This window comes from Camelus ferus, chromosome 36 (assembly GCF_009834535.1).
Source record: "Camelus ferus isolate YT-003-E chromosome 36, BCGSAC_Cfer_1.0, whole genome shotgun sequence".
Lineage (NCBI taxonomy): Eukaryota > Metazoa > Chordata > Mammalia > Artiodactyla > Camelidae > Camelus > Camelus ferus.
In genome coordinates, this window is record NC_045731.1 from 24978054 (window position 1) to 25002236 (window position 24183).

The following is a 24183-nucleotide window of genomic DNA, read 5'->3' on the forward strand; positions in this document are numbered from 1 at the left end:
ATAAGCACTTTATGTATTTTCTTTGAGTGATTCCTTGAGGGGGCTGCCAAGAAGGGCAAGGTTTGGGCTCAAAAGCCAAGTATCAGTGAGTGCATCCCATGCCAATAGAGGTAATTAGAGGATTTCCCTCAAGCAGGGAACACTTGTGTCCCCAGGTTGCTGCGTAGAGGGCGCTACACCACCTCCCCCACAGACTCAAACATGTTCCAGAATGCTAGTTAGGGGAGGTTCCGTCTTCTCACCGCAGGGACTGGGATTACCTACAGGCACTTTGCGTGCCCTCCCTGAGAGTTTCCTAGGACGGGCTGCCAGGGAAGTCGGGGTTTGGACTAGAAATCCAAGTAGAAGTGAGTGCCTCCCCACATACAGGGGAGGAAATTAACAGACTTCCCCCTAACAGTTAACACTGTGACCTCAGTTACCTGCATGGTGGACGACATCCCACCTCAGCCACACACTCAGACGTGTTCTGGAATGCTGAGTGTGGGGAGGTCCCGTCTTCTATAAGCAGCTCCTGTGTTCTCCTAGAAAACTTTCTCATGCCTTCCCTGAGTGTTTCCTAGGGCGTGCTGCAAAGGAAAGGCAGGGGCTTGTCTGGAAAGCCAAGTAACTGCTTGTCTCTCGGCATGGACAGGTGAGGTTATTAGTGGAATACACCTACCAGGGAACACCTGTGACCTAAGTTTGCTGCGTGGAAGGCACCTCGTCCCCATCCCCACACACTCAGCCATGTTCAAGATTGCTGATTGTGGGGAGTTTCCTTCTTCTGTCAGTAGCTCCTGGGAACTCCTAGAAGCCCTTTGCTTACATTTCCTGTGTGTTTCAAAAGGCAAGCTGCCATGGTAATGCAGGATTTCCTGGGAAGCCAAATAGCAGGGAGTGTCACCTCATGGACAGGGGAGGTAATTAGCAGACCTCCCCCTACCAGGGAATACCTGTGTCCCCAGGAAGCTGCTTGGAGTGAGGCTCCCCACCTACTCTGCAACCTCAGCCATGTTCCGGAATTCTGAGTGTGCGGAGGTTTCGTCTTCTGTCACCAGTACCTGGGATCCCCTTAAAACCCTTGGCATGTCTTCCCTGAGAGATTCCTAGGGCAAGCTGCCAGGGAAAGATGCGGATTGGGCTGGAGAGCCAAGTAACAACGACTGATTCACTTGCACATGCGAGGTAATTAGAGGAATTCCATCCACTAGGGAAAACCTGACACCCCAGGTAGCCACATGAAGGGCGGCTCACCATCTCCCCCACACGCTCAAAATTTTTCCTGTACACTGAGTATGGGGCAGATCCGTATTCTGTCTGCAGCACCTGGGATCCCTAAGAAGCCCTTCACGTGCCTTCCCTGAGTGTTTCATAGGGCGTGCAGACAGGGAATTCGGTGGTTTGTCTGGAAACCCAAGTAGCACCGAGTTCCTCCCCAAGCACATGGGAGGTAATTAACGGACATCCTCCTAACAGGAAACAGTTGTGACCCCAAGTAGCTGCATGGACATGACTCTTCCCTCCCATAGGCACTCAGAATTGGTCAGGAATGGTAAGTTTTGTGAGGTTCCGTCTTCTGATATCTGCACCTTGGAACTGCTATAAGCCCTTCACGTGCATTCCCTGAGTGTTTCCTGGGGTGGGCTGACCGGGAAATGTGGGAGTTGGGCCTGAAATCCAAGTAGGATCGAATTCATCCCAATGGACAGAGGTGGTATTCAGTGGTATTCCCCCTACAAGGGAACATCTGTGACCTCAGGTTGCTTCGCGGATTCACCTCACACCCTCCCCCACATACTCACACTTGTTCCCGAATACTGAGTTTGGGGAGGTTCAGTCTTCTTTAAGCAGCGCCTGGGATCTCCTAGATGTCTTTCGCATGACTTCCCTCAGAGTTTCCTAGTGGGGTCTGCAAGGGAAAAGCTGGGTTTCGGCTGGAAACTCAAGAATAATGAGTGTCTCCCCATGGACTGGGGAAGAATTTAGTGGAATCCCCCTACCATGGAACATCTGTGACCTCAGGTAGTTGTGTGGAAGGCACCTCACCCACTCTCACACAACTCATCAATGTTCCCAAATGCTGAGTGTGGGGAGGATCAGTCTTCTGGCATAAGTGCCTGGGATCTCTTGGAAGAAATTCGTGTGCATTCCCTGAGTGTTTCTTAGGGCAGAATGCCTGGAAAATGCTGGGATTGTGCTGGAAAGCCAAGTGTCAGTGCATGCCTCCTAATGATAATTTCAGGTATTTTGTGGGCAAACCCCTGCCATGGAACACCTGTGACCCTAGGTATCTCCCTGAAGTGTGCATTGCACTTTCTCTCACACACTCAGATTTGTTCCAGAATTCTGAGTGTGGGGATGTTCCATCTTCTGTCAGCAGAACCTGGGGTCAACAAGAAGCCATTTGCGTACCTTCCCTGTGGGTTTCTTAGCACGAGCTGCCAGGAAAATGCGGGAAATTGGCTGGAAAGCCTAGTAGCCATGAATGCCTCCCCATGGACAATGAGATAATTAGTGGAGTTCCTCCTACAAGGGAACACCTCTAATCCCAGTTAGACCCTGGAGTGTGGCTCGCTCCTCCCCCTCACACACAGATTTTTTCCGCATTGCTGAGTAGCGGATGGTGAGGTTTTCTATCAGCAGCGGCTGGAATAACCTAGAAGCCCATCGCATGATTATCGTGAGTGTATCCTCGGGCGGGATCCAGGGAAATGTGGGTGTTTGGCTTGTGAGCCAATAAGAAGTGAGTGCCTCCCTATGGACAGGGGAGTTAATTACCTATATTCACCCTACCAGGGAACACCTGTGACCCCAGTTAATTGAGAGCATTGAAGTTCACCACCTCTGCCACACACTTTGATATGTTTCTGAATGCTGAGTGTGGGGAGATTCCGACATCAGTCACGAGCACCTGGGATCTCTTAGAAGCCATTCGTGTACATTCCATGAGTGTTTCAATGGTCGGGCTGCCTGGGAAATGTGGGCGTTGAGCTTGAAATCCAAGTAGTAATGAGTAGCACCCCATTGAAAAGGGAGGTATTTAGCGGATTCCCTTTACCAGGGAATACCTGTGTCCCCAGGTAGCTGAGTGGAGCGCGGAATGTCACCTCTTCCACGCACTCAGATGTGTTCCAGAATGCTGAGTGTGCCGAGGATTCGTCTTCTTTCACCAGTGTCTGGGATATCCTTGAAGCCGTTTGAGTGTCTTCCCTCAGTGTTTCCTAGTGCTAGCTGCCAGATAAAGGTGCGGGATAGGCTGGATACCTAGGTAGCTGTGAGTGCCTCCCATGCAAATGGGAAGTAATTTGCTAACTTCCCCAGACCAGGGAACACCTGTGACCCCAGGTAACTGCATGAATGGTGTCCCCCCACCTCCCCAACACACTCAGACTTGTTCCAGTACACTGAGTGTGGGGAGGATCCATCTTATGTCTGCAGCACCAGGGATCACCAAGAAGCCATTTACGTGATTTCCCTGGGTGATAAATAGTGTAGACTTCCAGGGAAAGGAGGGGGTTTACCTGGAAATCCAATTATCTGTGATTTCCTCCCTTAGGAACTTGGAAGTATTTCCATGCCAACCCCCGAGATGGAACACCTTTGATGCTAAATACCTGTGTTGAGGGTGGCTCCATGTACCCCCACATACTCAGACATGTTCCAGAATTGTGATTGTGGGGAGGTTCCGTCTTCTGTCTGCAAAGCCTGGGTTACAGAAGAAGCCATTCACTGGCCTTCACCGAGTGTTTCTTATGGCTGGCATCCAGGTAAATTATGTCATTGGGCTGCAAACCCAGGGAGAACCAAATCCTTCCCCAAGGACTGGGGAGTTAATTAGGGGACTTACTCCTACAAGGGAACAATTGAGACCCCTGGTATTTATCTGGAGGTGCCTCGCACACTCCCCCAAACACTCAGACATGTTCCGGTGTGCTGAGATTTGGGAGGTTCTGTCTTTTGTCATCAGCGAATGGGATATCCTAGGAGCCATTTGTGTGCATTCCCTGAGTGTCTTCCTGGGATGGTTGCCAAGGAAAAGTGGGAGTTAGTTTGGAAATCCAAGTTTCCACCTGTTTCTCAACTTTGACAAGGGAGGTATATAGCAGAATTACAAGTGCTAGGGAACAACTGTGACCAAATATAGCTGCAAGGTTGGCAGTTCCTCACCTATCACATGCATTCTGAAGTGTTTCAGAATGCTGAGTGTTGGGATGATCCATCTCTTGTCAGCAACAACTGGGGTCACCAAGTAGCCATTTGTGTTCAAACACTGAGTGATTCCAAGTGTGGGGTGACAGGGAAAAGCGTTTGTTTCCCTGGAAATCCAAGGAGCAGCATGTTCTTCCTCATTGACAGGAGAGTTATTAGCAGAGTTCCCCTTCAATGGAACACCTGTGACCCCAGCTAGCTGCGTGTAGGGTGGCTTCCCACATCCCGATCTCACTCAGATATGTTCCGGATTGGTGAGAGTGGTGAGGATAAGTCTTTTACTAGAAGCACCTTGGATCCCTTAGAAGCCCTTTGCCTGCATTTTTTGAGTGATTCCTAGGGCGTGCTTCCAAGGGAAATGTGAGGGTTGGGTGGAAAATCAAGTAGCAGCGAGTGCCTCCCCATGGAATATGGTGGTAATAAGCGAAATTACCCCTACAAGGAAACACTTATAACCTCATGTAGCTTCGTGAATTGTGACTCCCTTCATCCGGAACTCACTCAGATATGTTCTGGAATGCTGAGTGTGGGGAGGTCCTGTCTTTTGTAAGCAGCGCTTGCCATCCCCTAATAGCCATTGTGTGCTTTCCCTGAATGTTTCCTAGGGCACTCTTCCAGGGAAAAGTGAGGGTTGGGCTGGAAATTCAAGTAGCCTCCTGTTCTTCCCCCAATAAATGTGGAATTACCTTGTGGAATAACCATACAAGGAAACACCTGTGAACCAAGGTAGCTGCGTGGTTGTCTGCTCCCCAACTCCCTCACACACTCAAATGTGTTCCAGAATGCTGAGTGTGGGCGGTCCCATTTTCTGTCAGGAGTGCCTGGGATCTCCTGGAAGCACTTCGTGTGTATTCTCTGACTGTTTCGTAGGTCAGAATGCCAGGAAAATGCAGGGTTTGTTCTGGTAGGCCAAGTAGTAGCGCGTGTCTCCGAATGATAATTTCAGGTATTTAGCGGACAAACCCCTGCCATGAAACACCCTTGACCCTAGGTATCTTCCTGGAGGGCGCCTCACCCTTTCTCTCACACACTCAGATGTGTTCTGGAATTCTGAGTGTGGGGAAGTTCCGTCTTCTGTCAGCAGCACCTGGGATAACCAAAAAGTCTTTTGCGTGCCTTCCCTGTATGTTTTAGAGGGCTGGCTGCCAGGGAAAGACGTGGATTGGGCTGGTGAGCAAATTAGTAGTGAGTGCCTCCCCATGGACAGGGGAGGTATTTAGTGGAATTCCCCAGACCAGGGAATATCTGTGATCTCAGGTAGCTGCATGGATTGTGGCACGGCCTCTACCTGAAACACTCAGACTTATTAAAGAATACTGAGTGTGGGGAGTTTCCGTTTTCGGTCAGCAGCACCTAGGATCACCTAGAAGCCATTCACATGCCTTCCCTGTGTGTTTCTTAGCGTGGGCTGACAGGAAAATGCGGGGCATGTGCTGGAAAGCCAAGTAGCAGCAAGTGCCTCCCCAAGGACAATGAGATAACTAGCGGAGTTCCTCCTACAAGGGAACACATGTGATCAAAGTGAGCTGCTGGAGGCTGTCCCAACTCTTCCCTCACACACTCAGACTTGTTCCACATTGCTGAGTGTGGGTAGGTGAGGTTTCTTATCAGCAGTGCCTGGAATATCCCAGAAGCCCTTCACTTGATTACTGTGTGTTTTTCTAGGGTGGGCTGCAGGGAAATGCGGGGGTTCGGCTGGTGAGCCAAGTAGGAGTGAGTGCCTCCCCATGAACAGGGGATGTAATTAATGGACTTCCCCCTAACAGTTAACACTGTTAATTCAAGTACCTGCATGGTGAGCGGCATCCCATTACACACAAACACTCAGTTGTGTTCTGGAATGCTGAGTGTGAGGAGGACCCGTCTTCTATAAGCAGCTCCTGGTTTCTCCTAGAAAATTTTCTCGTGCCTTCCCTAAGTGTTTCTTAGGGCATGCTGCAAATAAAGTCAAGGGTTGGGCTGGAAAGCCAAGTAACAGCTTTTCTCCCGCATGGACAGGGTAGGTAATTAGAGGAATAGCCCTACAAGGTAACACCTTTGACCTTAGTTTGCTGTGTGGAGGTCATGACGCCCATCCCCTACACACTCAGTCATGTTCCCGAGTGCTGATTTAGGGGAGTTTCAGTCTTCTGTCTTTAGTTCCTGGGATCACCTAGAAGCCCTTAACTTTCATTTCCTGAGTCTATTAAAGGGTGAGCTGCCAGGGAAATGCGGGGTTTTTTGGAAAGTCTAGTAGCAGTGAGTGCCACCTCATGGACAGTGGAGGGAATTAGTGGACCTCCCTGCACCAGGGAACACCTGTGGCTGCAGGAAGCTGCATGGAGTGCAGCTCCACTTATACTCCCCAACATCAGCCATGTTCCGGAATGCTGAGTGTGTAGAAGTTTCGTCTTCTGTCACCAGTGCCTGGGATCTCCTTAAAGCCCTGTTCATGTCTTACCTGAGAGTTTCCTAGGGCAAGCAACCAGGGAAATATGCGGGAATGAATGGAAAGCCAAGTAACAGCGAGTGCTTCACATGCAAAGGTGAGGTAATTTGAGGAATTCCACTGACCAGGGAACACCTGAGACCCCAGGTAGCTGCAAGAAGAGTGGCTCACCAACTCCCTCACACACTCAAATATTTTCTTGTATGCTGAGTATGGGGTAGATCCTTATTCTGTCTGCAGTGCCTGGGATCTCCAAGAAGCCCTTTGCATGATTACTTTAAGTGTTTCCCGGGGTAGGCTTAGGGAAATACGTGGGTTGTGCTGGTGAGCTAAGTAGAAGCGAATGCCTCACCATGTACAGGGGAGGTAATTACCTACATTCCCCCTACCAGGGAACACCTGTGATCCCACATATTTGAGTGGAGTGTGGTTCGCCACCTCCTCCACACACTCAGTCATGTTTCAGAATGCTCAGTAGGGGAGATTCTGACATCAGTCAGGAGCGCCTGGGATCTCTTAGAAGCCCTTCATGTGCATTCACTGAGTGTTTCAAAGGGCGGGCTGCCTGGGAAATGTGGGGGTTGAGCTTGAAATCCAAGTAGCACTGAGTGGCTCCCCATTGACAAGGGAGGTATTTAGTGGACTCCCACTTCCAGGTAATGCGTGTGTCCCCTGGAATCTGCGCAGAGCACAGAATGCCACCTCTTCCACACACTCAGACATGTTCCTGAATGCTGAGTGTTCTGAGGATTCGTCTTCTTTCACCAGTTCCTGTTATATCCTTGAAGCCGATTGCGGGTCTTCCCTGTGTGTATCCTAGTGCTAGCTGCAAAATTAAGGTGCGGTATGGGCTGGAAACTCAAGTGGCAGTGAGTGCTTCCCATGCTAATGGGAAGTTATTAACGAACTTCCCCTGACCAGGGAACATATTTGACCCCAGGTAACTGCATGAATGGTGGCTCCCCTCATCCCCAACACACTCATATTTGTTCCCATATGCTGAGTGTGGGGAGGATCCATCTTATGTCTGCAGTGCCAGAGATCACCAAGAAGCCATTTGCATAATTTCCCTGGGTGATAACTGGCACAGACTTCCAGGGAAAGGAGGGGGTTTAGCTGGAAAGACAAGTATCCACGAGTTCTTCCCAAGTATTCTGGAGGTATTTATCGGACAACAACCTAACAGGGAACACCTGTGACGCCATGTATCAGGGAACAATTGTGACCCCAGGTATTTGGAGGCGCCTCGCTCCCTCCCCTGCACACTCAGATTTGTTCCCGTTTCCTGAGATTTGGGAGGTTCCGTCTTTGGTCAGCAGTGCATGGGATCTCCTAGGAGCCATTCGCGTGCATTTCCTGAGTATTTCTAGGGCGGGATGCCAGGGAAAATTGGGAGTTGGCTTGGAAATCCAAGTATCCGCCTGTAATTCTACATTGACAACGGAGGTATTTAGCAAAATTACCAGTACTAGGGAACACCTGTCACCAAATATTGCTGCCAGGTTGGCTGATCCACACCTATAACACACAATCAGATTTGCTCCAGAGTGCTGAGTGTTAGGAGGTTCCGTGTCTTGTCAGCAATGTCTGGGGTCTCCAAACAGCCTTTTGTGTTCAAACACTGAGTGTTTCCTAGAGTGGGATGACAGGGAACAGAGTTGGTTTGCCTGGAAATTCAAGTATCATCATGTTCCTCCTCATTGACAGGGGAGGTATTAGCGGATTTCCCCCTAACATGGAACACCTGTGACACCATCTAGCTGCGTGGAGGGTGGATTTCAACCTCCCAAACTCAGTCAGCCTTGTTCTGGATAGCTGAGAGTGGGGAGGATAAATTAATGACCAGAAGCGCCTGTGATCCCCTATAAGCCATTCACATGCATTCTTTGAATCTTTCCTAGGGCAGGCAACAAGGGAAATGCAAGGGTTGTGTTGGTAAATCAATTAGCATTGAGTGCCTCCCCATGGAAAGGGGAGGTAGTAAGCGAAATTCCCCCTACAAGGGAACACTTATAACACCATGTATCTGTGTAAATTCTGGCTCCACATTTCCCAAACACACTCAGACATGTTGTGGAATGCTGAGTGTGTGGAGGTTGTGTCTTTTGTAAGCAGCGCCTGGTATCCCCTAATAGACATTGACTGCTTCCCAGAATGTTTCATAAGGTGGACTTCCAGGGAAAGTAGGGGGTTGGGCTGGAAATCCAAGTAACATTCTTTTCCACCCCGTTGATGGCAGAGTTATTTTGAAGACTTACCCATAATAGGAAACACCTGAGAACCAAGGTAGCTGCGTGGATGTCTGCTCCCCACTTCCCTCACACACTCAGATGAGTTCCAGAATGCTGAATGTGGGGAGATTCCATCTTCGGTCAGCAAGGACTGGGATCTCATATAAGCTCTTGAAGTATTTTCTTTGAGTGATTCCTAAGGAGGGCTGCCAGGAAAGGCAAGGGTTGTTCTCGAAAGCTAAGTATAAGTGAGTGAATCCCATGCAAAGAGAGGTTATTAAAGGATTTCCCCCAAGCAGGGAGCACTTGTGACCCCAGGATGCTGGGTGGAGGGTGTTATTGCACATCCCCCACACAATCTAACATGTCACGGAATGCTAGTGTGGGTAGGATCCATCTTCTCTCAGCAGGGCCTGGGATTATCTCGAAGTATTTTGCGTTCCCACACTGAAAGTTTTGTAGGGCGGGCTGCCAGGGAAGATGGGGTTTCGACAGGAAATCCAAGTAGAAGCAAGTGCCTCCCCACAGACAGAGGAGGTAATTAATGGACATCCCCATAACAGTTAACAATGTGACTTCAGGTACCTGCATGTTGGGAATCGCCCCAACTCATGCTCACTCTGAGTCGTGTTCTGGAATGCTGAGAGTGGGGAGGTTCCGTCTTCCATTAGCAGCACCTCGATTCTCCTATAAAACATTCTCCTGCTTTCCCTCTGAGTTTCGTAGGGTGTGCAGCAAAAGAAAGGCAGTAGTTGCCCTGGAAATCCAAGTAAAAGCTTGCCTCTCCACATGGACGGGGAGGTAATTAGCGGAATAACCCTACCACATAACAACTGTGACCTAAGTTTGCTGAGTGGAGGGCACCTCACCCCATCCCCCACACACTCAGCCATGTTCCGGATTCCTGATTGTGAGGAGGTTCCGTCATCTGTCAGTAGATCCTGGGATCTCCTAGAAGCCATTCGCTTGCAATTCCTGAGTGTTTCAAAGGGCGAGCTGCCAGGGAAATGTGGGTTTTCCTGGAAAGACAAGTAGCAGCGAGTGCCACCTCATGGAAAGGGGAGGTAATTAGCATACCTCCCACTAACATGGAATAACTGTGTCCACAGGAAACTACGTGGAGTGCGGCTACACAACTGCTCCCCAACCTCAGCCATGTCCGGAATGCTGAGTGTGCGGAGGATTTGTCTTCTATCACCAGTGCCTGGGATGCCTTGAAGCACTTAGCGTGTCATTCCTTAGTGTTTCCTAGGGCAAGCTGCCAGGGATCGATGCGGGATGGGCTGGGAAACATAGTAACTTCGAGTGTTTCAAATGCACAGGAGATTAAACTATAGGAATTCCACCGACCAAGGAACACCTGAGACCCAAAGTTGCTGCATGAAGTGTGGCTCACCAACTCCCCGACACACTCAAACCGTTTCATGTACGCTGTGTATGGGGCAGATCCGTATTCTGTCTGCAAAACCTGGGATCTCCATGAAGCCCTTCTCATGCCTTCTCTGAGTGTTTCCTAAGGCGTGCAGAAAGGGAAATTCATTGGTTGTGCTGGAAACCAAGTAGCAATGAGTTCCTCCCCAAGTACAGGGGAGGTAATTAATGGCCATCCTCCTACCAGGGAACAATTGTGACCGTAATTAGCTGCGTGGAGGAGACTCGCCCCTCCCATATGCACTCAGACATGTTCAGAAATGCTAAGTTTCGTGAGGATCCATTTTCTGACAGCAGTGCCTGTGATCTAATAAAGCCCTTTGCATGCATTCCCTGAGTGTTTCCAGGGGCGGGCTTAGAGGGAAAGGAGGGAATTGGGCCTGAAATCCAAGAAGCAGCGAGGGTCTCCCAATGGGCAGAGGAGGTATACGGTGGGCTTCCCCCTAAAATGGAACATCTGTGACCTCAGTAATCTTCGTGGAGTCACCTCACACATTCCCAAACACACTCAGATGTGTGCCCAAATAGTGGGTGTGGGGAGGATCAGTGATCTGTAAGCAGTGCCTGGGATCACCTAGATGTCTTTCGAGTGTCTTCCCTCAGAGGTTCCTTGTGCTAGCTGCAAGGAAAAGGTTGGGTTTGGGCTGGAAACACAAATAATTGCAAGTGTCTCCCATGGACTGGGGAGGAAATTAGTGGAATCCCCCTAAAATGGAACATTGTGACCTCAGGTAACCATGTGGAGGGCACCTAGCCCACTCTCCCATGCACTCAGCATTGTTCCAAATGAGTTCCAGCTGAGTATGGGAATGTTCCGTCTTCTGTCAGGAGTGCCTAGGATTTCCTGGAAGCCATTCGTGTGCATTCCCTGAGTGTTTCTTAGGGCAGACTGCCAGGAAAATTCAGGGTTTGTGCTGGAAAGCCTAATAGAAGTGCGTGCCATCTCATGATAATTTCAGGTATTTAGTGGAACACCCCAGGCCATGGAACACCTGTGACCCTAAGTAACTTCCTAAAGTACGCCATGACCTCTCTCTCACACACTCAGATGTGTTCAGGAATTCTGAGTGTGGGGAAGTTTCGTCTTCTGTCAGCAGCACCTGGGATAACCAAGAGGCATTTTGCGTGCCTTCCATGTGTGTTTCAGAGGGCTGGCTGCCAGGGAAAGCCGGGGATAGGTCTGGTTAGCCAATTAGCAGGGAGTGCTTCCCATGTACAGGGGAGATATTTAGTGGTCTTCCCCAGACAAGGGAACACCTGTGACCTCAGGCAGCTGGGTGGAGGGACCCTCTCCCACTCTCCCACAGACTCAGCATTCTTCCCAAATGCTGAGTGTGGGAGGTTCCGTCTTCTGTCAGGAGTGCCTAGGATCTCCCAGAAGCCATTCATGTACATTCCCAGAGTGTTTCTTAGGGCAGACTGCCAGGATAATGCGGGGATTGTGCTGGAAATCCAAATAGCAGCACGTGCCACCTCATGAAATTTCATGTTATTAGTGGAAGCCCCCAGGCCATGGAACACCTTTGACCCTAGGAACTGCCTGAAATGCACCTTGCCATCTCTCTCACACACTCAGATGTGTTCCAGAATTCTGAGTGTTGGGAAGTTCCGTCTTCTGTAAGCAGCACCTGGAATAACCAAGAAGACTTTTGCGTGCCTGCCCTGTGTGATTCATAGCGCGGGCTGCCAGGAAAATGCGGGGAATGGGCCTGAAAGCCAAGTAGCAGTGAGTGCCTCCACATGGACAATGAGATAATTTGTGGAGTTCCTCCTACAAGGGAATACCTGTGATCAAAGTTGGCTGCTGGATGATGGCTCGACCCCTCCCCTACACACTCAGCTTTGTTCCAAATTGCTGAGTGTTGAGAGGTGAATTCTTCTATCAGCAGCTCTGGAATATCATTGAAAGCCATCATGTGATTACAGTGATTGTTTCCTAGGGTGAACTCCAGGGAAATGCAGGAGTTGGGCTGGTGAGCCATGTAGGTAAAAGAGCCTACCCAAGGACAGGGGAGGTATTTACCTACATTCCCCCTACCAGGGAACACCTGGGACTCCAGGTTGTTGAGTGGAGTGTGTTTCGCCACTTCTCCCACACACTTAGGTGTGTTTCTGATTTCTGAGGGTGTGGAGGATCTGATATCAATCAGGAGCAACTGGGATTTCTTAGAAGCCCTTTGTGTGCATTCCCTGAGTGTTTCAAAGAGCGGGCTGCCTGGGAAATGTGGGGGTTGAGCTTGAAATCCAAGTAGCAATGAGTGGCTCCCCATTGACAAGGGACGTATTTAGCAGATGTCACTTTACCAGGGAATACGTGTGTCTCACGGAAGCTGCTTGGAGCACGGTATGCTACTTCTTACACATACTCAAACGTGTTCCGGAATGCTGAGTGTGCCGAGGATTCTTCTTCTTTCACCAGTGCCTGGGATATCCTTGAAGCCATTCGCGTGTCTTTCCTGAAAGTTTCCTGGTGCAAACTGCCAGTTTAAGGTGCGGGATGGTCTGGAAAACCAAGTTGCAGTGAGTGCTTCCCATGCAAATGGGAAGTTTTTAGCGAACTTCCCCAGAAAATGGAACAAATGTGACCCAATGTAACTGCATGAAGGGTGGCTCCCTCCTCCCCAACACACTCAGACTTGTTCCGGTATGCTGAGTGTGGGGAAGATCCATCTTATGTCTGCAGCACCAGGGATCACCGAGAAGTTGGCATGATTTCCTTGGGTGATTCCTATCGCAGACTTCCAGGGAAAGAGGGGGTTGAGCTGGAAAGCCAAGTATCCATGAGATCCTCCCAAGGACTCTGGAGGTATTTACAGGACAACCCCCTAACAGGGAACACCTGTGACGCCACATAACTACGTGGAGGGCGGCTCCCAATATCCCACAACCACTCAGCTCTGTTCCAGAATTTTGAATGTGGGTAGGTTCTGTCTTTTGTCAGGGTAGACTAGGATCCCCTAGAACCCCTTTGCATGCCTTCAGTGAATGTTTCTTACGGCTGGCAGCCAGGGTAATTAGGTCGAAGGCCTGCAAACCCAAGGAGCACTGACTCCTTCACCAAGGACACAGGAGGTAATTTGAGGACTTCCTCCTTCCAGGGAACAATTGTGACAACAGATATTTCTTTGCGGTGCCTCATCCCCTCCCATGCACACACAGACGTGTTCGGCTGTGCAGAGATTTGGGATGTTACATCTTTTGTCAGCAGCGCTTTGGATCTTCTAGAAGCCATTCGCTTGCATTCCAAGAGTGTTTCTTACAGTGGGATGTCAGGGAAAATTGTGTTTAGGATTGGAAATCAAAGTATCCGCCTGTTCCTCATCATTGACAAGGGAGGTACTTAGCAGAATTACCAGTACTAGGGAACACCTTTGACCAAATATTGCTGCCAGATTGGCCGCCCCCCACATATCACACACACTCAGATTTGTTCCGGAATGCTGAAAGTTGGAAGGTTCCTTCTCTTGTCAGCAACACCTGAGGTCTCCAAGAAGCCCTTTGCATTCAAACACTGAGTGTTTCCTATGGTGGGCTGACAGGGAAAAGCGTTGGTTTGTCTGTAAATCCAAGTAACAGAGTATTACTCCTCACTGACCGGGGAGGTACTTGCGGATTTCCCCCTATCATGGAACACCAGTGACCACAGCTAGTTGCGTGGAGGACAGATTCTCACCTCCCCAACTCACTCAGGCTTCGTTTGGATTGCTGAGAGTGGGGATGATATGTCTTTGGCCAGAAGAGCCTGGATCCCCTTGAAGCCCTTCACCTGCATTCTTTTAGTGTTTCCTAGGGCGGGCTGCCAGGGAAATGTGAGGGTTGTCCTGGAAAGACAATTAGCAGCGAGTGCCTCCTCATGGACTGGGAGGTAATAAGCAAACTTTCCCCTATAAAAGAAGACATATAACCCCAGTTAGCTGTGTGAATTGTGGTTCCCCAACTCTCAAACACACTCAGACGTGTTCTGGAATCATGAGTGTGGGGAGGTTTTGTCTTTTGTAAGCAGCGACTGGCATTCCCTAATAGCCATTGCTTGCTTTCCCAGAATGCTTCCTAGGGTAGGCTTCCAGGGCAAGGTGGGGGTTGGGATGGAAATCCAAGTAGCATCCTGTTCCTCCCCATTGACGGCAGAGATATTTTGCGGACTTACCCATACAAGGAAACACCTTTGAACCAATGTAGCTTAGTGGATGTCTATACCCAACTCCCTCACACACTGAGATGTGTTCCAGAAAGCTGAGTGTGGGGAGGTTTAGTCTTCTGTCAGCAAGGCCTTGGATCTCCTAGTAGATCATCACGTGTTTTCTTTGAGTGATTCCTTGGGTGGGCTGCCATGAAGGGCAAGTGTTGGGCTTGACAGCCAAGTATCAGCGAGTTCATCCTATACAAAGAGAGGATATTAGATGATTTCCCTCAAGAAGGGAACTCTTGTGACCCCAGTTTGCTGCATAGAGTGCGCTACACCACCTCCCCCACACACTCAAACGTGTTCCGGAATGCTAGTGTTGGGAGGTTTCGTCTTCTCTCAGCAAGGCCTGGGATGTCATAGAGGCAATTTGCGTGCCCTCCCTGAGTTTCCTAGGGCGGGCTGCCAGGGAATTCGTGGTTTGGACTGGAAATCCAAGTAGAAGCGATTGCCTCCCCACTGACAGGGGAGGTAATTAACGGACATCCCCCTAACAGTTAACAATGTGACTTCAGGTACCTGCATGTTGGGCAGCACCCCACATCACCCACACACTCAGATTTGTTCTGGAATGCTGAGTTTGGGGAGGTCCCGTCTTGTATAAGCATCTCCCGGGTTCTCCTAGAAATCTTTCTCGTTCCTTCCTGATGTTTTCCTAGGGTATGCTGGAAAGGTAATGCAGGGGCTGGGCTGGAAATCCAAGTAAAATCTTCTCTCTCCGCATGGACAGGTGAGGTTATTACTGGAATACCCCTACGAGGGAACACATATGTCCTAAGTTTGCTGTGTGGAATGGACCTCGCCCCCACCCCCACACCCTGAGTCATGTTCCAGATTGCTGATTGTAGGGTTTCCATCTTCTGTCAGCAGCACCTGGGATCTCCTAGAAGCGCTTCACTTGCACTTCCTGTGTGTTTCAAATTTCGAGATGCTAGGGTAATGCAGGATTTCATGGGAAACCTAGTAACAGCAAGCCACCTCATGGAAAGTGGAGGTATTTAGCTGACCTCTGCCTACCAGGGAATACCTGTGTCCCCAGGAAGCTCCGTGGAGTGCAGCTACACACCAACTCCCCAACCTCAGCGGTGTTCCGGAATGCTGAGTGTGTGGAGATTTCGTCTTCTGTCACCATTGCCTGTCAGCTCCTTGAAATCTTTAGCATGTCTTTACTGAGAGATTCTTAGGGCATGCTGCCAGGAAAGATGCGTTTACCTAGGCTCGGAATATCCCACAACCACTCAGCTCTGTTCCAGAATTTTGAATGTGGGTAGGTTCTGTCTTTGGCAGCAGATCCTGGGATCCCCTAGAAGCCCTTCATGGGCCTTCACTGAGTGTTTCTTATGGCTGGCATCCAGGCAAATTAGGTCGTTGGGCTGCAAACCCAGGGAGCACTGAGTCCTTCCCCAAGGACTTAGGAGTAAATTAGAGGACTTACTCCTACCAGGGAAAAATTGTGACCCCTGGTATTTGTTTGGAGTTGCTTCGCACATTCCCCTGCAACTCAGATATGTTCCAGTGTGCTGAGATTTGGAAGGTTCCTTCTTTTGTCAGCAGCACATGGGATCTCCTATGAGCCATTCAAATTCATTCCCTCAGTGTTTTCCTAGGATGGATGCCAAGGTAAAGTGGGGGTTAGTTTGGAAATCCAAGTATCCACCTGTTGCTCAACATTGTCAAGGGAGGTATATAGTGGAATTATCAGTGCTAGGGAACACCTGTGACCAAATATAGCTGCGAGGTGGGCAGTTCCCCACCTATCACATGCACTCAGATGTGTTCCAGAATGCTGAGTGTTGGGAGGATCCATCATTGTCAGCAACGCCTAGGGTCTCCAAGTAGCCCTTTGCATTCAAACACTGAGTGCTTCCAAGTGTAGGCTGACAAGGAAAAGCGTTTGTTTCCCTGGATATCCAAGTAGCAGCGTGTTCTTCCTCATTGATAGGGGAGTTATTAGCAGAGTTCCTCTTTAATGGAACACTTGTGACCCCAGCTAGCTGCATGTAATATGGCTTCCCACCTCCCGATTTCATTCAGATATATTCCGGGTTGGTGAGAGTGGTGAGGATAAGTCTTTTGCCAGAAGCACCTGGGACCCCCTAGAAGCCCTTCACCTGCATTCTTTGAGTGTTTCCTAGGGCGGGCTTCCAAGGGAAATGCGAGGGTTGGGTGGAAAACCAAGTAGCAGTGAGTGCTTTCCCATGGACTTTGAAAGTAATAAGTGAAACTTCCCCTACCTGGGAACACTTAGAACTTCATGTAGCTTCATGAATTTTTGCTCCCCATCTTTTGAACTCACTCAGATATGTTCTGGAATGCTGAGTGTGGGGAGGTTCTGTCATTTGTAAGCAGCACTTGTCTTCCCCAAATTGCAATTGCCTGCTTTCCCTGAATGTTTCTTAGGGTGCTCTTCCAGGGAAAATTGGGGGTTGGTCTGGAAATTAAAGTAGCCTCCTGTTCTTCCTCCAATAACTGTGGAAGTATTTTGTGGAATAACCGTTCAAGGAAACACCTGTGAACCAAGGTAGCTGCGTGGTTGTCTGCTCCCCACCTCCCTCACACACTCAAATGTGTTCCAGAATGCTGAGTGTGGGGAGGTCCCATTTTCTGTCAGGAGTGCCTGGGATCTCCTGGAAGCCTTTTGTGTGCATTCCCTGAGACTTTCATAGGGCAGAATGCCAGAAAAATATGAAGTTTCTTCTGGAAAGCCAAGTAGCAGCGCATGTTTCTGCATGATAATTTCAGGTATTTAGCGGACAAACCACTGCCATGGAACACATATGATCCTAGGTATCTGCCTGGAGTGCGCCTCGCACTTTCTCTCACATACTCAGATGTGTTCTGGAATTCTGAGTGTTGGGAAGTTCTGTCTTCTGTCAGCAGCACCTGGGATAACCAAGAAGCCTTTCACATGCCTTCCCTGTATGTTTTAGAGGGCTGGCTGTAAGGGAAAGACGGGGATTGGGCTGGTGAGCCAATTAGTAGCGAGAGCCTCCCCATTGAGAGGGGAGGTATTTAATGGACTTCCCCAGACCAGGAAAGATCTGTGATCTCAGGTAGCTGCATGGAGTGTGGCACACCCTCTAACACACTCAGTCTTATTCCGGAATGCTGAGTGTAGGGAGGTCCCGTCTTCTGTTCAGCAGCTCCTGGGATCACCTAGAAGACATTCAAGTGTCTACCCTGTGTGTTTCTTAGCGTGGGCTGTCAGGAAAAGATGGGGGATGTGCTGGAAAGCCAAGTAGCAGCAAGTGCCTTCCCAAGGACTATGAGATATCTAGCAGAAATCCTCCTACAAGGGAATGCCTGTGATCGCAGTTAGCTGCTGGAGAGTGGCTCGGCAGTTCCCCCACAGACTCAGACTTGTTCCGCATTGCTGAGTGTGGGGAGGTGAGGTTTTCTATCAGCAGTGCCTGGAATATCATAGAAGCCCTTCACGTGATTACTGTGTGTTTTTCCTAGGGTGGGCCGCATGGAAATGCAGGGATTCGGCTGGTGAGCCAAGTAGGAGCGAGTGCCTCCCCATGAAGAGGGGAGATAACCGACTTCCCCCTAACAGTTAACACTGTTAATTCAGGTACCTGCACGGTGGGCGGCATCCCATTACACCCACACACTCAGACGTGTTCTGGAATGCTGAGTGTTGGGAGGTTCCGTCTTCTATAAGCAGCTCCTAGTTTCTCCTAGAAAAATTTCTCGTGCATTCCCTGAGTGTTTCCTAGGTCGTGCTGCAAAGAAAGGCAAGGGTTGGGCTGGAAAGCCAAGAAACAGCTTGTCTCTCCACATGGACAGGGTAGGTAATTAGAGGAATAACTCTTCAATGTAACACCTTTGACCTTAGTTTGTTGCGTGGAGGTCACCTCACCTCTCCCCCACCCACTCAGCCATGTTCCCGAATGCTGATTTTGGGGAGGTTCTGTCTTCTGTCAGTAGCTCCTGGGATCTCCTAGAAGCCCTTCAATTTTATTTCCTGAGTGTTATAAAGGGCGAGCTGACATGGAAATGCGGGGGTTATTGGAAACCAAGTAGCAGCGAGTGCCACCTCATGGACTGAGGAGTTAATTAGCGTACCTCCCCATACAAGGGAATACCTGTGACCCCGGGAAGCTACATGGAGTGCGGCTCCCCACCTACTCCTCAACCTCAGCTGTGTTCCAGAATGCTGAGTGTGCAGAGGTTTCGTCTTCTGTCACCAGTGCCTGGGAGCTCCTTAAAGCCCTTATGTCTTCCCTGAGTGATTACTAGAGCAAGCAGCCAGGGAAATATGCGAAATGGGATGGAAAGCCAAGTAACAGCGAGTGCTTCACATGCACAGGTGAGGTAATTTGAGGAATTCCACTCACCAGGGAACACCTGAGACCCCAGGTAGCTGCAAGAAGAGAGGCTCACCAACTCCCTCACACACTCAAATATTTTCTTGTACGCTGAGTATGGGGCAGATCCTTATTCTGTCTGCAGCACCTGGAATCTCCTAGAAGCCCTTTGCATTGATTATTTTAAGTGTTCACCAGGGCGGGCTTAAGGGAAATTCGTAGGTTGTGCTGGTGAGCTAAGTAGAAGCGAGTGCCTCGCCATGTACAGGGGAGGTAATTACCTAAATTCTCCCTACCAGGGACACCTGTGGCCCCAGGTATTTGAGTGGAGTGTGGTTTGCCACCACCACCACACACTCTGTCATGTTTCAGAATGCTCAGTTGGGGAGATTCTGACATCAGTCAGGAGCGCCTGGGATCTCTTTGAAGCCCTTCGTGTGCATTCACTGAGTGCTTCAAAGGGCGGGCTGCCTGGGAAATGTGGAGGTTGAGCTTGAAATCCAAGTAGCACTGAGTGGCTCCCCAATGACAAGGGAGGAATTTAGCGGACTCACACTTCCAGGTAATACGTGTGTCCCCTGGAATCTGTGTGGAGCACTGAATGCCACCTCTTATACACTCAGACATGTTCCAGAATGCTGAGTGTGTGGAGGATTCGTCTTCTTTAACCTGTTCCTGGGATATCCTTGAAGCCTTTCGTGTGTCTTCTCTGTGTGTATATTAGTGCTAGCAGCAAAGTTAAGGTGCAGGATGGGCTGAAATCTCAAATGGCATTAAGTGCTTCCCATGCAAATGAGAAATAATTAGCGAAATTCCCACGACCAGGGAACAACTGTGACCCCAGGTAACTGCATGAAGTTTGGCTCCCCAAATTCTCAACACACTCAGACTTGTTCCCGTATGCTGAGTGTTGAGAGGATGCATTTTATGTCTGCAGCCACAGGGATCACCGAGAAGCCGTTTGCATTATTTCCCTGGGTGATTACCAGCACAGACTTCAAGGGAAAGGAGTGGGTTTAGCTGGAAAGACAAATATCCATGAGTTTTTCCCAAGGAGACTGGAGGTATTTATCGGAGATCCCCCTAAAAGGGAACATCTGTGACGGCACGCAACTGCATGGAGGGTGGCTCCAAATATCCCCCACACACTCAGACGTGTTCCGGAATAGGGATTGTGGGCAGGTTCCTTCTTCTGTCAGCAGAGATAGGGATCCCATAGATGCCTTTTGTGTGTCTTAATTGAGTGTTTCTCACGGGTGGAATCTAGGCAAATTCGTTCATTGGGCTGAAAACCCAAGGAGCACCGAGTCTTTCCCCAAGACAGAGTAGGTATTTAGAGGACTTCCTCCTAACAGGGAACAATTGTGACCCCAGATATTTGTCTGGATGCACCTAGCTTCCTCCCACACACACTCAGATGTGTTCTGGTTTGCTGAGATTTGGGAGATTCCGTCTTTGATCAGCAGTGCATGGGATCTCATAGGAGCCATTCGCGTGCATTTTCTGAGTGTTTCTAGGGAGGGATGCCTGGGAAATTTGGGAGTTGGTTTGGAAATCCAAGTATCCGCCGGTAATTCTACATTGACAAGGGAGGTATTTAGCAGAATTAACAGTACTAGAGAACACCTGTGACCAAATATAGCTGCAAGGTGTGTAGCTTCGCACCTATCACACACACTCAGATTTGTGCCTGAATGCCGAGTGTTGGGGGGTTCCTTCTCTTGTCAGCAATGCCTGGGGTCTCCAAGCACCCTTTTGCATTCAAACACTGAGTGATTCCTAGAGTGGGATGACAGGGAACTGAGTTGGTTTGCCTAGAAAGCCAAGAAGCAGCGTGTTCCTCCTCATTCACAGGGGAGGTATTAGAGGAGTTCCCCTACAATGGAATACCTGTGACACAAGCTGGCTGCGTGGAGGACGGCTTCCAACCTCCCCAACTCATTCAGCCTTGTTCTGGATAGCTGAGTGTGGGGAGGATAAATTAATTGGCGAGAAGCACCTGTGATCCCCTAGGAGTCATTTGGAAGTTTCTTTGAGTGTTTCCAAGGGCAGGCTGCCAGGGAAATGGAGGGTTGTGTTGGTAAGCCAAGTAGCATCGAGTGCCTCCCCATGGAAAGGGGATGTAGTAAGCGAACTTCCCCCTCCAAGGGAACATTTATAACACCATGCATCTGCGTGAATTCTGGCTCCACACTTCCCAAACACACTCAGACATGTTCTGGAATGCTGAGTGTGGGGAGGTTGTGTCTTTTGTAAGCAGCACCTGGTATCCCCTAATAGCCATTGACTGCTTTCAGAGAATGTTTCATAGGGCCGCCTTCCAGGGAAAGTTGGGGGTTGGGATGGAAATCCAAGTAGCATCCTGTTCCAACCCATTGACCTCAGAGGTATTTTGAGGACTTTCCCATTGATGAAAACACATGAGAACCAAGGTAGCTGCGTGGATGTCTGCTCCCCACCTCCCTCACACTCTCAGATAAGTTCCAGAATGCTGAATGTGGGAAGGTCCCATCTTCTGTCAGCAAGGCCTGGGATCTCCTAGATGTCCTTTGTGTATTTTCTGTGAGTGATTCCTAGGGCAGACTGCCAGGTAAGGCAAGGGTAGGTCTCAAAAGCTAAATATCAGTGAGTGCATCCCATGCAATGAGAGGTTATTAAAGGATTTCCCCCAAGTAGGGAACACTTGTGACCTCAGAATGCTGGGTGGAGGGCGGTACCGCACTTCCCACACACACTCAAACGTGTTCCAGAATGCTAGTGTGGGGAGGATCTGTCTTCTCTCACCAGGGCCTGGGATCTCCTAGAATCATTTTGCGTGCCCAAACTGAGTGTTTTGTAGGGCGGGCTGCAAGGGAGGTCGGGGTTTGGACTTGATATCTAAGTATAATTGAGTGCCTCCCCATGGACAGGTGAGGTAATTAATGAACATCCACCTAACAGTTAACAATGTGACTTCAGGCGGAACCCCGCCTCATCATCACACTCAAACGTGTTCTGGAATGTTGAGTGTGGGGAGTTTCCGTCTTCTATAAGCAGCTCCTTGGTTCTCCTAGACAACATTCTCATACCTTCCATGAGTGATTCGTAGGGTGTGCTGAAAAGAAAGGCAGGGGTTGGCCCGGAAAGACAAGTAAAACCTTGTCTCTCAAAATGGACAGAGGAGTTAAATTGTGGAACACCCATACCACATAACACCTGTGACCTAAGTTTGCTGAGTGGAGGGCATCTCGCTCCATTCCCCACACACTCAGCCATGTTCCGGATTGCTGATTTTGAGGAGGTTACGTCTTCTTTCAGTAGATCCTGGGATCTCCTAGAAGCCATTCACTTGCATTTCCTGAGTGTTTCAAAGGGCGAGCTGCCAGCGAAATGTTGGTTTTCCTGGAAAGAATAGTAGCACCTAGTGCCACCTCATGGATAAGGGAGGAAATTAGCGGACTTCCCCTACCAGGGAATACCTGTGCCACCAGAAAGCTGCATGGTGTGTGGCTCCCCACCTATTCCCCAACCTCAGCCGTGTTCTGGAATGCTGAGTGTGAGGAGGTTTCTCTTCTCTCACTAGTGATTGGGATGCCTTGAAGCAATTACCCTGTCATCCCTGAGTGTTTCCTAGGTGAAGCTGCCAGGGAAAGATGCGGATGGTATGGAAAACAAAGTAACTGCGAGTGTTTCACATGCACAGGCGAGGAAATTATAGGAATTCCATCGACCAAGGAACACCTGAGACCTAATGTAGCTGCATGAATGGCGGCTCACCAACTCCCCCACACTCTCAAACTATTTCCTGTATGCTAATTATGGGGCAGATACTTATTCTGTCTGTAGGACCTGGGATCTCCAAGAAGCCCTTCGCGTGCCTTCACTGAGTGTTTCATAGGGCGTGCAGACAGGGAAAATCTTTGGTTTGGCTGGAAACCAAAGAACACTGAGTTCCTCCACAAACATAGGGGAGGTAATTAATGGCCATCCTCCTACCAGGGAACAATTGTGACCCAATTAGCTGAGTGGAGGATACTCGCCCCTCCCATACGCAATCAAACGTTCAGAAATGCTAAGCTTTGTGAGGTTCCATATTCTGAGACCAGCGCCAGGGATCTAATATAAGCCCTTCGCATGCATAAACTGAGTGTTTCCTGGGGCGGGCTTACAGGGAAAGGCGGGAATTGGGCCTGAAATCCAAGTAGATGATAATGCCTCCCAATGGACAGGGGAGGTATTCAGTGGACTTCCCCCTACAAGGGAACATCTGTGACCTCAGGTAGCTTCGTGGAGTCACCTCACATCCTCCCACACACTCAGACGTGTTCCTGAATACTGAGTGTGGGGAGGTTCAGTCTTCTGTAAGCAGCGCCTGGGATCTCCTAGTTGACTTTTGCATGACTTCCCTCAGAGTTTACTAGTGGAGGCTGCAAGGGAAAGGCTGGGTTTTGGCTGGAAACTCAAGTAATAGCGAGTGTCTCCCCATGGACTGGGGAGGGTATTAGCAGAAACATCCTACCATAGAACATCTGTGACCTCAGGTAGCTGCGTGGAGGGCACATCGCCCACTCTCCCACACACTCATCAATGTTCCCAAATGCTGGGTTTGGGGAGGTTCCGTCTTCTGACAGGAGTGCCTAGGATCACTTGGAAGAAATTCATGTGAATTCCCTGAGTGTTTCTTAGGGCAGACTGCCAGGAAAATGATGGGAGTGTGCTGGAAAGCCAAATAAAATCGTTTGCCACCTCATGATAATTTCAGTTAATTAGTGGAACACCCCAGGCCATGGAACAGCTGTCACCCTAGGTAAGTGCCTGAAGTGCTCCTTGCCCTCTTTCTCACTCAGATTTGTTCCGGAATTCTGATTGTGGGGAAGTTCTGTCTTTTGTCAGCAGCACCTGGGATAACCAAGAGGCCTTTTGCATGCCTTCTGTGTGTATTTCAGAGGGCTGGCTGCTAGTGAAAGCCGGGGAATGGGCTGGTGAGCCAATTAGCAGGGAGTGCCTCCCCATGGACAGGAGAGGTATTTAGTGGACTTCCCCAGAACAGGAAACACCTGTGACCTCAGGCAGCTGCGTGGAGGGCACCTGGCCCACTCTCCCACACACTCAGGATTGTTCCCACATGCTGATATTGGGGAGGTTGTATCTTCTGTCAGCAGAGCCTGGAATCACCTAGAAGCCGTTCGTGTGCTTGCCTTGTGTGTTTCATAATGCGGGCTGCCAGGAAAAGGCAGGGGATGGGCCTGAAAGCCAAGTAGCAGTGAGTGCCTCCACATGGACAATGAGATAATTTGTGGAGTTCCCCCAACAAGGGAACAGCTTTGATCCCAGTTAGCTGCTGGAGGGTGGCTCATACCCTCACCCACACACTCAGCTTGGTTCTGCATTGCTGAGTGTTGAGAGGTGAGGTCTTCTATCAGCAGCGTC

General features: G+C 49.6%; 1 long non-coding RNA gene across 1 annotated transcript; it reads left to right on the forward strand.

Moving 5' to 3' along the window:
* The first annotated feature begins 227 nt into the window (after nucleotides 1-227).
* On the forward strand, nucleotides 228-13830 carry LOC116661703. Its single transcript, XR_004317610.1, has 3 exons — nucleotides 228-316; nucleotides 9476-9477; nucleotides 13821-13830. It is a non-coding gene; the product is annotated as an uncharacterized LOC116661703 (long non-coding RNA).
* Nucleotides 13831-24183: the final 10353 nt, after the last annotated feature.